The sequence below is a fragment of the Pleurodeles waltl genome, chromosome 1_2 (genome assembly GCF_031143425.1).
Source record: "Pleurodeles waltl isolate 20211129_DDA chromosome 1_2, aPleWal1.hap1.20221129, whole genome shotgun sequence".
Classification (NCBI taxonomy): Eukaryota; Metazoa; Chordata; class Amphibia; order Caudata; family Salamandridae; genus Pleurodeles; species Pleurodeles waltl.
In genome coordinates, this window is record NC_090437.1 from 647,289,527 (window position 1) to 647,303,886 (window position 14,360).

Genomic DNA, 14,360 nt, shown 5'->3' on the forward strand with positions numbered 1-14,360 from the left:
CAAATCTTCCGGCGGCAGATCATTCTCGTACATCGCCGCCAAGACCTGGAACACCCTCCTGCCAGATCTACGACAGACCCAGGACCTTCTTTCCTTCTGGAAAACTACTCAAGACTTGGCTCTTTGAGCAGTAGCAGCACCCCCCCCAGCGCCTTGAAACCCTCACGAGTATGTAGCGCGCTTTACAAATTGTTTGATTGATTGATTGATATGCCTTAAGTGCTTCATTGACCCAGGTTGCCCTAAACCACACCAGACAGTGGGCATAATGTAAACAGCATTTCACAAGCTAGGTCTCCCAGATCAACATGTTATTACTCAGTTTTTATAAGCTCAGCCCAAGACCTTGCAATTTTCTACAATTAAAAGGTAAACACACAATGGGACTTGCACAATCTCTGGAAGCAGCACACGTTTGCTAGTGATCACTGTGTCTCAGGAAGCACAACTTGCACTTTACTTGTCACCTATTACTTAGGTAGGGAGGATGGAGACAGGGCTACCTTTAAAAATTTCCCTGAAGACTATTTTTATCAAGAGACTTATGATTAGTTCTTTCTGAGCATTGCAATTTGGTTGATGGTGGGGGGAGGTTTGAGGCTGCAGTTTCCCTTGTGCAAAGTGAAGACGTTTTTCGGTCAGGTCTGTCCTTATGTCTGTCCCTGCTTACTGCTTCAGAAAGGCTGATGACAGCCAGCTGCAGAAACCTCACACTTCATTGCTGTCATGATGTGGGTGTTCCTGGAGACAGCTCTGCTTCTACCTATTGTGAGGAACATTACATTACATCACACAAAGGCTGTCTGGAGAGAAACATGAGAAGAACACTTGGAAGAGAGCCACCCTAAACTGGTTCTGAAAATGGCGACAGTGGACCCACATCCCCTGTCTAGAAAATGTGCATAAAAGTGAGTGCTCTCTTGAGGGACCAGGGCTGGCGTATGCCTGACATCAGATCTTCCAGAGGAGAGGGGACACCACCTGATGTGTGCACTTTCTGCTGGAAGAGAACCTGCCTAGTGCTTAGAAGCCAGTCTACTTGCTGGGAGAGGGAAAGAGTCTGCCTGGCTGTGGTGGAAGAGAGACCCAGAGAAAGTGGACTGCCTGCGAGTAAGAAGGCAGGAAAGACCCATGCTACAGTGAGTCTCCCAGTTCTCTACCTGAGTCCTAGCAAGAACCATAAAACTTTGCACATATCCATGATCACTGGTCTGCTGAGAGGCATTCTTCTATCTAGTGATACTGAACATGACAAAAACATGGGCTTCACCCAGCCTAGACTCACAGGCACGAGAGAGACAGCAAGAAACTACTGTTGACCTTCACCTTTAGTCAGGCCCAAGCCTCTGCAACATGCTACAATGAGAAAAAGGACATAGGACTGTTTTCAACTCACTGCAATAACTGGGAAAATGACAAAATTGAACAGGTTTCATTTTTGAACTTGTGGGCAACATAATCAACACCTGAGCCTAATTCGGGCTCATGGCCTTGTTTACACAGGGTCTGCCTTAAATAGGGTCAGTCAAATGAAAAGGTGTGCAGAGAGGCGGGAGGGGTGCAGCAATCACAGGGGAATCATGGCCAGGTGAATTAGAATCCACTCTTAAATTGGATTGTGTAGTGTGTAGCTTTGCTGTGTGATTAGTAGTACTTTATTTTGTTTTACAAATAATAGCACTAGGCAGGAAATACATTTATTCTGTCTGTTCCTTGATTGTTGAGTTATGAGTTCCTGCCCCCAAATTACCTGCTTCAGAAGCCTGTGACTGCTCTCCCACCACTACCCAAGAGTCTTGTGTGGAAGGGACTGTTCTTGGCTGAGCTTACTGAGCCATAGTAGAACAGGCCCCAGGACAAAAGTGGCAAACAACCTCAGTCGCCATGTTTGAGGCCCAGTAGTTCTGATGAAGATATAGGCAGTGAGGCTTTGCAGGGCTGTGCATCAGTCTGCCTTGGTTCCAAAGATCAGTGTGGCGAAGCTTTGCGTTGCTCAGCTACGGTTCCGAATAACCTGGCAGCAGTGTGGTGATGCTTAACATTGCTCAGTGTTCATTTCTATGAGGCTGGCAGCTGTGCAGTGAGGCTTTGCATTACTCTGTGTCAGTTCCAGTGAAGCTTGCAGGTCTAGTTGCAGATCCTGGCAGGCCCGTTGGAGCAGGTCAGCTGGGAATTTGCAGGGAGGCCTCTGGAGCTTGTTGTGTCCCTGTAGCTCAGAACAGGAGGTCAGTCAGCTGACCCTTGGAGACAGGTTTCCTTCTGAGCAAACCGGGCTGGCCTCAAGCATCAGGGCAGCAGGACATTGTTCTTTAGTATACACAGGTTCATGAGTGTACCAAAGAGTTGGTTTGAGGGTCTAATTTTTATACCTGTGCCTTTTCTGAAGTGGGAGAAGTATCTGGAACCTTCCCCCCAACAAAAGTGTTTGATAGTTCCATCCTCCCTGCCCTGGCTCCAGCCTGGCTTCAGACACAAAAGCTATTATGAATTTCTTTGTGTGTGACCAGGGCCTAGTCTATTGTCACCCCGCCCCCAAGCCTGTCAGTGATGGACCCTTTAGGCTACCTAGTTCCTCTATTGTATGGCTGACTGGGAGAAATATACAAGGGCTATCTGCCACACACACACCAAGCATGTGAACAAGGAATTGGCTACAGGCACCCAATTAGAAAAGAAAATGCCAACTTTCTAAAGGTGTAGTTCTCATAACTGTAACTTAAAATGCAAGTTTACCGTAAAAGAGGACTTTAAATTACAATTTTATGGCAAGACCGGAGGCTCATATTATGCATTTTCTTTTCTTATTTATTTCAGTAGCAGCAGCAAGTAAACAACAACTCCCAGAAGGCCAAACAAAAAGTGGCCAATGGGAGCAAAACAGTAGTTCCAAGAGTCAACCAATGAAAAGGCATACAAACCCTAAATATGTATCTTGACTGTGAACAGCCCTCTTTTCTTGCTGCTCGCAGCCAAGATAAGTATTCCATTTCTATGCTTTTGTTTCATGTTATTTACTGTGTGTTTAATTACCCATTTTTTGTGGTTTTTATGAATTATACTTTTTGTGTGATAGGCTTAGTCGGCTCGTAGCCGCAATTTCTAGCTGTTTGGTTTATGCACGTTGGTATTTCAGTGCGCGCACGCTCTGCTCGCATTCTAAAACGTCCGTTTCTGTCAAGCTCGTCGTTTTCTCAGTGTCGCTTGACAGAAAGGTGTTTCACTGGCACTTCCCTGTTTCTGCCTACCGCTTTGTGGAACTCTGGCTTTCCTGTCCTCCTTCTGGCATCATCGCCGAGCCGGTTTCAGTTTCCAGCAGTTCCTGCTCTTCAGCACGGCTCGGTCTTACAGGTTCATGCCCATAGGCGGGCCTGTTTATTCCTTTCACTGGGCTGAAAATGTTTAACCCTTTCTGGGGTTTTTTTCTCCTGGTATTCAAACAAGGATTGTTCCTATATAAATATGGAAAGCTCTGTGAGCAGAATGGGATTGGAGGAGGAGGAACAAATCCACCATCAAGTGAATGATAATATTTGTGACTTTATTCAAAGCTCTGTTGAACAGGCTGTTTCCAGTTCCATCAACAATTTGTCTAAAACATTGGAAAATTCTATTTTGTCCTTGGTTTCAAAGACGGTTTTGGCCCAATCTGAGGGGGAATGCAGAAAATGCCCTATTACTAGAAAACTTTCTAAACAGGCGTTAGATAGTGGGGTTTCCTCACATAAGGCAGAGGACGCGGTTCCTCAAAAGGCTCCTGCTAAGGAGGGTTCTTCTTTTTCTCAATCTAAACCGTCTTCTAAGTGTGTTAAGAAAACCAAGCACATTGTGGTTACCAGTATCGCAGATACTGATGATGGTGATTCAGATTCTGTTTCTGACGCATGGGATACAGACGACGATGATTCTGTTTTGCCTCCTCCTCCAAAAAAGGCAAAAGTTATGGCACAAGAGTCTTCAAAACCTCTACTGGTTTCAGACGCTGATGGGGTTCCAATGTTTAACCAAGAGGATATACATCACCCCAATTCCACAGAATGGTTTCCGGCAGATCATGTGGGTGATTATGTTGCGTCTAGATTACGTTCATTGCTAGATAAGCAAACAAGAGCCAAACTCCGCTCGGAATGCCCTTGCCCTTCTCTCTCATCAAAAATTACTGCCACCCCTGTTATCGACCCTTTGCTTATTACCTTCTTCTCCAAGTTTGGGAAGGATCCGTGAAAGGGTGTTGATAAGGCTTGGTCCACGTGCTAGGACAAGCTTCTGGATGTGGTGGGTCCCCTCACCCGCATTTTTGACTTAGCTGAAGCGGCTTGCCTCGACAACTGCCCTATTAATCCTGCGGACTTATCTCTGCGGGGCCAGAGATCTTTTTGCCTCTTAGGCAATGCTAATGCGGCTATGTCTCATGAAAGAAGAAAAGGCTTGCTTCTCAAGCTGTATCCAAAATTAGTCAATCTTGCGGGCTCGGACCCTGGCATTAAGGCAGAAGGGCTCCTTTTCGGAGATTCTTTTATAAAGGAGTTAAGTAAATATGTTTCTACCTTTGCCTCATTGGACAAGGCCCAACAATCTCTTAAAAAAATGTTCCATAATCGGGTTTTCGCCAGGGCCGGCAGAGGTAGGAACCAATTTGCCGGCCGCTCCTATTATAACCAAGGTTCCCATGGTGCCTCCAACGTCTCATACCAAGACTACAAACCTCAATTTTACCCACAAAGAGGAGGAGGTTTCTGGAACAGAGGTGGCCGTTCTTCCAGATTCACAGCACAAACCGGTAAGTCTGGCTTCTGGCCATCCTATTGTAGGTGGTCGTCTTTTGCTGTTTCTTCCAAAATGGAAGTCAATCACTTCAGATCCTTGGGTCCTAAATTCTGTTCAGGGTTACAATATCGAACTCTTCTCGTAACCCATTCAGACTCACTTTCCTCAACCTCCCAAGTTTTCACAGGAGATGACGTTGGCAATCTCTGCAGAGATTCAATCTTTACTACAGAAACACGCCATCGTGCCCTGTCAGCTATATCCCTCAGGTTACATCAGTTCAATTTTCCTAGTCCTCAAAAGAACAAAAAAATGCGACCAGTCATCAGCCTAAAACATTTCAATCAATTTGTGGTTTACCGTCATTTCATGATGGAGACTATCTCCATCTCAGGGATACCCTCATTCAAGGCGATTGGATGGTACATTTGGATCTACAGGACGCTTATTTGGCAGTCCCTATGCAGCCAGATTCCAGAAAATATCTCCAATTCCAATGGGAGAATCAATTTTATCATTTTTCTTCCCCACCGTTCAGCTTTCATCGGCCCCATGGTGTTTCACAAAACTTATGAAGCCGGTAGTGGCCTCCCTTAGGGCTCAAGGAATCAGAATGATTATTTATCTAGACGATATTCTCATCATGAATCAAAGTCAGACTATTCTTCTATCTCATCTCCTCTTGACTTCCAATCTTCTCACAGACCTGGGTTTCCTTATAAACAACGAATAATCTTCCCTGGTTCCGGTCCAACAAATAGAGTTTCTGGGGTTTCTAATAGATTCCGTTTCTGCAACCCTTTTTCTTCCTTCCGCCAAAATAAAGTCTATCAAGTCCGAAATTCTTCACACCCTCCGCAAATCCTTCATATCCCTCAGGTCTTTGGCACAAATAGTAGGCCTTCTCTCTTCTTCCATACAAGCGATTTCCCCAGGTCCTCTACATTACAGAGCCCTCCAAAGATTCAAAATTTGTCATCTTCAAAGGGGTCTCGCTTATTCGGACAGCATTGCTTTAGATCTCGAGTCCCACAACGAGCTTCAATGGTGGATAGACCATTTAGATGCTTGGAACGGTAGGACCATATTTGTGTCAGCCCAAGATCTAATGTTAGAATCCGATGCAAGCCCTTGGGGGGCCTGGCGTTGTACAACCTCGACTGGAGGCGCATGGTCACTTCAGGAGTCTCAGTTGCACATCAACTGTTTAGAGATGCTTGCCGGCTCCTTTGCTGTGAAAAGCCTGGCAAGAGATCAGGCCTGTTGTTCAGTTCTTCTCAGGATGGACAACATCTCGGCTGTCAGGTATATCAACCGTCTGGGAGGCACAAGATCAAAACCTTTAGCGGAATTGGGGAAAGGGTTTTGGGAATTTTGTCTTCAAAGATGAATTTCAGTGCAGACGCAGTACATTCCAGGCAATCTCAATACCGTAGCGGACTGGTATTCCAGTTTTCTGCACGATTCCAGCGATTGGAAACTCCATTCAGAGGTTTTCAGGGCTATTTCTCACAAATGGGGTCCTTTTCAGAAAGACCTCTTTGCGTCACGTCTCAACAACCAATTGCCTCTGTTCTTCAGTTGGCGCCCAGATCCGTTGGCTCTGGCCGTCAATGCTTTCTCTCAGGATTGGTCAACCTCTCTGAATTACACCTTTCCCCCTTTTATTATGATAAACAGACTCTTGGCCCACATCAGACACCAACAAGCAAGGGTAGTGCTGATAGCCCCCTTTTGGCAATCACAGGTATGGTTCCCATCTCTTCTGGAATTAGCGATAGATTTCCCTTTTCTTCTTCCTTCCTTTCTGGACCTCCTCACCAACCCTCTCGGATCCCATCATGATTTGATTATACACAATCTTCTCGTCCTTTCAGCTTGGAAATTGTCGGGGGTCCCCAGCCAGTCCCTGAAATTTCGGCAGAAGCTTCGAGCCTCATCGAACAGTCCTGGGCTTTGGGCACAAAAAAGGCCTATAGCTCAGCTTTATCCTTATGGCATAGCTGGTGCATGGGAAAAGGTATTAATTCTTTGTCAACAGATGTGACCTTTATAGTTAATTTCCTGGAGGCTGAGGCTAATAAAGGCAAGTCATATCGTATTATTAACTTGTACAGATCTGCTATTTCCTCTCATCACCCATATATCAATGGTAAACCTGTTGGGGAGAACCCCCTGATTTGTCGACTTTTAAAGGGAGTAACATTTTCTAATCCTCCTTTACCCAAATACAGTGCTCCATGGGATGTTAATGCTGTGTTTAATCTGTTTTTATCTTGGCCTGACAATGATATGCTTTCTTTGAAACAATTGTCTGCAAAATTAGCTATGTGACTATGTTTGGTTTCATTTAAATGTCTTTCCGATGTTAGAGCTTTAGATATCACTGGACGTCAATTTACTCCACTCAGTGTTTTATTCAATGTACATAGACGCACTGAAAGAAATTTGTCTTCTGTGTTTTACCCTTACTTTCCTGACCATCCCAAGCTCTGTGTGGGTCAATGTTTGAGATCATATGAACATCAAACAGTCGATTTGAGATCATCTTCCGCTTCCCAACTACTTATTTCTTTAAAAAAAAACTTCAAACCCGTCACTTCTCCAACTTTAGCTAGTTGGGTCAAATGGATCATGTCCTTAGCTGGTATTGACACCTGTTTTTGGTGCCCATTCCTCCAGAGGTGCTATGGTATCTAAAGCCTTTTGGGGTGGTTCTCGTTTGGAAGATATTCTCAAATTGGCTGATTGGTCTAATGATACTGTATTTAACGTTTTTTATTGCAAGCCTGTTCATCATGCTGCATTGGATGTTGTTAATTTGCTTTAAATTTGCATAATATGAGCCTCCGGTCTTACCATAAAATTTAGATTTTCCTAGTAATTTATGACGGAAAGTCTTAATTTTATTAAAGACATGGAGGCAAGTATTATCCCGCCTCAACAATTAATGTTTTCCCACCCTTGTAGCCTCAACTACTCCGGCACAAGCTTCAACGTAACTGTCGTCCGTCAGCAAACCACCAGTGTATACCTCCTTGGATTTCTCCACCTCCTCTACATTGTTTCCACTCGGACGTCATCCTTTCTCCTGCCGAGATCCAGTTGTTGAACTTATGTCAGGACTTTCTAGCTTTCATAATGGCTTTTAGCATCATCAGTTCTATTCTTCCTTTGTTTTATTCTGTTTGACCCTCGCACAAGAAAAGAGGGCTGTTCACAGTCAATATACGTATTTAGGGGTTGTATGCCTTTTCATTAGTTGACTCTTGGAACTACTGTTTTCCTCCCATTGGCCACTTTTTGTTTGGCCTTATGGGAGTTGTTGTTTTCTTGACTGCTGCTATTGAAATAAACAAGAAAAGAAAATGCATAATACTCACCTCTGTGTCTTTAATCAAATTAAGACTGTCCGTCATAAATTACTAGGAGAATCTACATTCCTCTGATGTTGATGATACAGGTGTATTGGTCCTATTTGAACAAATTATTGAGGGGATGTCACCTTTTATGACAAGTACTAAAGATGTGGAATGTGTGAGTGTTAATAGCCAGATTGGCAATTGTTTTGACCATGAATCTCAGGACAAGAAAGAAGGAGTTGACTTCTGCCCTTTTGAGGTGCCACAATAGCACAGATGTGGATAACACTTTCACTGTGAGGAGAATATAAAGAATTGATTTGGTAGAAGAAGCTTGAGATGAGACTTAAGATCTGGGACAAAGTCAAACAGACGGCCAAGGAAAAGAATTCTAGGAACATTTGGTCACTTGTTAAACTGGACGTAATCATTATAGGGATAAGAAGGTTATGTGCTTCATTGTGCTGGAATGGGTTATGCACTTTTCTGTCTTTATGGAGCCACTTGGCCGAGGAATTGTCTGTTATAAGCTGCACTTACTCAACCACCCCTGGGAGTGGGTAGATGATAAGGTCAAAGAGACTATCTTACAACATAAGTTAAATAAAGGGCTGGGCCCTGATTTTGTTCCTATAGACGTCAACGAGGCTGATCTTTCACTATGAGTCTCAATTGTTACTCGGGTTTTAAAAGTTGTAGTGAGATCTGGAAAGACCCCTAAATCATGGCATGGGTTATAATTGTTCCACTATTAAAAAAAGGTGCTAAAATGGATCCATTTAATTACTGTACTGTACCATTATTAGACTGAGTGGGTAAGATCTATAGAAGGGTGCTTTCCAACCTCATACATGATTGGATGGGAAACCAAGCAAGATTTAGATTGGGTATTGGAATGGTGGAGCAGGCCATGCTTTTAAATTCTATATGTAAGAACTATGTGTTAGAACTGGCATCCATAGTGTGATTTCTAAAGACTTGTTGCCTTCAGTCATCTTGTTTTGCTGACTTCGTTTTTTCTGGCTTTAGGACTCTAGGCACTTTACCACTGTTAACTAGTGCTAAAGTGCATGTGCTCTCTGCCTAAAATATGGTAAGATTAACGTATCCACAATTGGCATATTTAATTTACTTATAAGTCCCCAGTAAATGTGCACTACCTGTGCCCAAGGCCTGTACATTAAATGCTACTACTGGGCCTGCAGCACTGATTGTGCCTCCCACTTAGGGAATCCTTCAACATGTCCCTTGCCTGCCATTGCAGAGCCTGTGTGTGCAGTATTAAAACTCCATCTTGACCAGGTAAGTTAACCCTCTTACCAGGCCCAAACCCATTTTTAATACACAGGACTCACCCCTAAATAATGCCATGGACAGCGCAAGGGCAGGGTGCAGTGTATTTAAAAAGAAGGACATGTATTCGCTTTTCACTTCTGCACGGCCCATCTCTCTGTAAGATAATATTGGGATTGCGTTATTACATTTCATAAGTGTAATTTCCAATTGGGAAGAGATGCGTCCCCCAAGTTTGGAGTCTCTTGAAACACAATTTAAAATCACAACTTACGGTGACTTTGGATTTTAATTGTAATTCTGAAAATGCCACTTTTAGAAAGTTGGCATTTTCTTACTTCAGCCACCTGGTGCCTACTGCCTATCTCTAATATGCGTCTGAGGTGGGGAAACAGGTGGACTTGTGCTCTCCTTCTAGAGAACCACACACAAAGTGAGCTTAGGTGTGACCGATGGGCCATTGGCAGGCTGGTGGACTTCCTGGGCAGGTTAGGAGGGAGGGGTTGACGCTTACAAATTAATAGGCTCTGTCATGTCCCTTTAGTAACTCTGGAGCCAGGGCAAGAAGGGCAGGGACTCTGTGCACTTCAAAGACATCTTTGATGTCTCCCCCATGTCAAAGGCAGCACTGGATATAAGAACTGGACTTCTGACCCCACCAACTCAGTACACTTCTGGACCTGTGGATACGGTGCCAGGAAGAAGGACTGCTGTGCTGCTGAAAGGACTGTCACTCTGCTGGACATCTGCTCTGCTGTGCTGACCTGCTGCCCTCCTTGCATGGTAGTGAGATGGACTTGGGCTGAATCCCTCCAGCCCAGAATCAAAGTGATTCCAAGATTATGCTGGCTTTCCTTCTGTTCTTTTGAGGTCTCAGGGACACAAAAGACTTCTACCTCATGACCTACAGCCCCTGTACTATGCCATTGGAGAGTCTTGCCTTGGCAAGTGGTGTCAATCCAGTCCTGAGTCCTTGGAGGTGGGTATAAAGTGCTGCTCCAGTCCAAAATCCACGCTTCAATACCGTTGAAACTCTTGGAACCTGTGCATCCTCACCGATGTATCGCTGCTACTGCGAGGATCGAGGATACCACATCGCTGTCAACACTGGTGCATTGCTGCTGCAGTAAGGATCGGAAACACTGCATTACCGGCTGCATGACGCATCGTCCCCATTCCCAATGCACCCCCAACATTGCGCACTTCAAGCCAGCACATCACTGGCGTCTTTGTGATCGATGTGTGGTATCTTTTTGTATGGTGCCTTCAATGTTTTACTTTTAGAAGTGTTGCACAAATACTTAACATACTGCATCTTTGGTTAAGCCAGACTTCTCTGTGCCAAACTACAAGAGGATGAGCATAGGTTAATTTAAGATGTGTTTGTGACTTACCCTGACTAGGATTGTGGTTCCTGCATTGTCATAGTGCATACCTCTACCAACCAGAAAAGCAATTTCTACAAAATACCCATGAATCACCCCTAAGGTAGTCTCTAAACAGCTGTTAGAGCAGGGTGCATTGGAATGAAAAAGTTGAACATGTACTTCTAAGTTTTACATGTCCTGGTAGTAAAAAACTCCCAAATTCATAATTCACTACTGTGTGGCCTATGACTCCCATAGGATAACATTGGGTTACCTTATTACATGTAATAAGTGCTAACTTTTGATTGGGAGGAGGTGGAGGTAGCAAAGTCTTGTTTGGTATCTGAGGAACTGTTTTTTATTTATTGTTTTTCAGCATACACCTTACAACATGCAAGCATGCCTAAAAATATCACGTCACTTAGTACAGCCCTTTCTTTTAAAATTAGCTAGAAAACAAAAAGCAGCATATACAGCTCGGCCTAGGTGCCCCTCCTCTTTCAGCTAACATGACACTGAAAGAATTAATAAAACATAGAATATTAGCTGCAGAGCCAAGTCAGGTCAAAATCAGTCGAGGCTTCCTTCATTTTCCACTTCTGACTCATAATCCAAGCACTCCACATGTAAATAGAACTACACAATAGATTCCTGAGTCATCTATTCTGTGACAAAGGGCTAAGCTATCAAAATTGTAAGTGTTAAATAAGGAGGTATACCATTTCATAACCATGCTCACTACATTAGGGCAGAGTAACATAAAAAGGATAATATTTTCAATTTCTCCACTACCATAGTCACACAGCTCATCATTCCCTATGGCATTGGTCCATTTGGCAACATAAGCTTTCAGTAGGAGGGTTCCCAGGAAAAACTTAACATATAATGAATTCTGTGCCCCGGAGTAAATGTCACTGAAATAAGGTTCAAAGCAAACAAGAGTTTCCTGCTTTACAAATCTGTGTACAAGGGTCCCACTCTTCCTAGAATTATGTACCTTTTGGTTTTGATACTGACAATATGTCTCTTTTATCCTAGTTTATGTTTCCCCATTATTCACAGTGGCATACTGCAAATGATATTACATTTCAGCAGCGTTAGAGTGCCTCAAACACGATCCCACAAAGCATCCCAAGTTGTCCTGGATAATGTACTGCCTCCCTCATGACATCCAAATAAATGGCAGAAAGTTGGTTTCTGCGCAAGCAAACACAATAAAGAGCAAGGGCAGTGATATCGGAAATAGCCATAAAGCCATATTCCAAATAAACGGCAGCTTGAAGCGTGCATTCTAGACTTAGGTTGAGCCCAGCACAATAGCACAGGGTTGCTATTCATCCTATTTTTTGTGGCATTGTGCTGACTTGGGGCTAGCGGTACCAAGTCACAGAGCCATCTACTGAAGGGCATTTTCCAAGAGCTTGTGCTGCTTTTTTTTGTTTTTTGTTTTTGATGCAGCAGCTGGGCAAAAATAACTCCATATCTACAAAGTGATTCTAGAGGTCTCTAGCGTCACTTTCCCCCCCACTGCATCATTCCTCATCAGCGTCGGATCTGATCTGTCAGATACAAATAATGATATGCAAGGTAGGTGTCCCCCCTCTAAAAATGACGCAGGACTGACTCAGCTCTATCTACAAGCTTTTTGAAAAATAAGGCACCATTTAGTAAAGTGACGCAAAGGCTTCAGTGCATCAAAAAATTGACGCTTGTTCAGACCAGGAGTTAAAATAAGGCATTGGTACCGGCACAAAAGGGGAACAGGCCCAAATAACTCTGGCAAGCTCTAGGAGAAAATATATCTACTCCTTCCTCAGCTTGGAGCACCAAGAAGACCACTGTAACCACCACCATCACCCCCACCCCCACCATCACCCCCACCTCCACCATCACCACCACAATCACCACCACATGCACCAAAGAGGCAGTGCAGGAGAAGGGAGCGCATATATTGCAAACGTATCTCAATGATTAGGTGCCAATTGGGCACAATGCCATTACACATCTACACAGTGTTCCACCACTGTGAAATGCAACCATGGATTGGGTAATGGCACTTGTGACATCATTTCACTAATTTGGGATGTGTGACTTCATACTTTGTGGATGTTGTCTCGTCAACTACCCTAGACAATATTGTACGCTCAAATGCCTGTGCTGATGTAATGTTAGCCAACAACAACATCTGTGGATGACCATGGTCCCATGCGTGTGTCTGTGTCAGCCATGTTTGGTATGTTACCACCCACATAGGCAGAACCTACAAAAAAGATTCACATCCACATTCTGTCTCTCCACACATGTAGTGTGAACACATAGTCCCTCATTACGACACTGGCGGTGAGTGATAAAGTGGCGGAAATACCGCCAACAGGCTGGCGGAAAGTCCCGCCAAATTATGATCATGGTGTTGAGAACTCCCAAAGACAGCCATTGTACCACACCAACCGCCAGGGTGGAAATAACACTCATCACGGCTGTAGCCGCCAACAGCTAGGCGGAAGACAAAGTACCGCCCACTATATTTTGACCCTGCAATCCGTCACCTTTTCCGGGGCGGTACCAACTCTATCAAAAGCCTGGCAGAAACACATCACAGAAAAGAAAGGACTCACCATCGGAGACACAGGGAAGAACAACGCCACCATGGAACCCAAACTGCAAGTCTTCCCGATGATCTTCTATGTTATGCTCCACCTGGAACAGCAACACTGAAGAAGACGACGACAGTGAGTACAGCCGCCTAGCACACAAGGGAGAGAGGGAGCAAAATGCGAGTCACACACACACACAACACACACCATTCACACATACACCATATACACAACCAGCTGCACATGAAAAACAATTTCCCCCGAAACACGGCAGAATCATGCAAGGACAACAGGAATGGACGAAAGTGATTTTAATCAAATCAGCATCTAAAATACTTAATTGATTTGTCAATGAAACAGAAATGTACACATGTACACAAAGGGACACTGCCCAGTCCAATGTTCAAAGAGCCCACATGGCCAAGGGCACAGTCTAAGGCCCAACTGGAACCCTGACTTCATCATCAGGGGCATCATTTTGCAAATGGGCAGGCACCTCAGTGGGAGGGGGCACCTAAGATGCATGCGTGAACAAGTTCACTGGTTCTGGATGGGGCAACTTGCCCATTGCTCTGTCCAGGGGGGTGCAAGGCCACATTCTCTCAGGTGAGTGACTTGCACACTGGTTCTGGATGGGTCAACTTGCCCATTGCTCTGTCCTGGGAAGTGCAAGGCCACAGTCTCTCAGGTGGGTGACTTGCCCACTGGTTCTGGATGAGGAAACTTGCCCATTGCTCTGTCCTGGGGAGTGCAAGGCCACAGTCTCTCAGGTGGGTGACTTGCCCACAGGTTCTGGCTGGGGCTCTATGCCCATTGCTCTGTTCTAGGGAGTGCAATTCCACAGTCTCTCAGGTGGGTGAGTTGCCCACTGGTTCTGGATGGGGCTCCTCATACAGCAGCCCCTAGAGGGTGGCCTACATGGCATCCACTGGCGGTGACGGCTGCAGTGTCGTGATGGATGGAGGTGCCTCCTCGGCAGC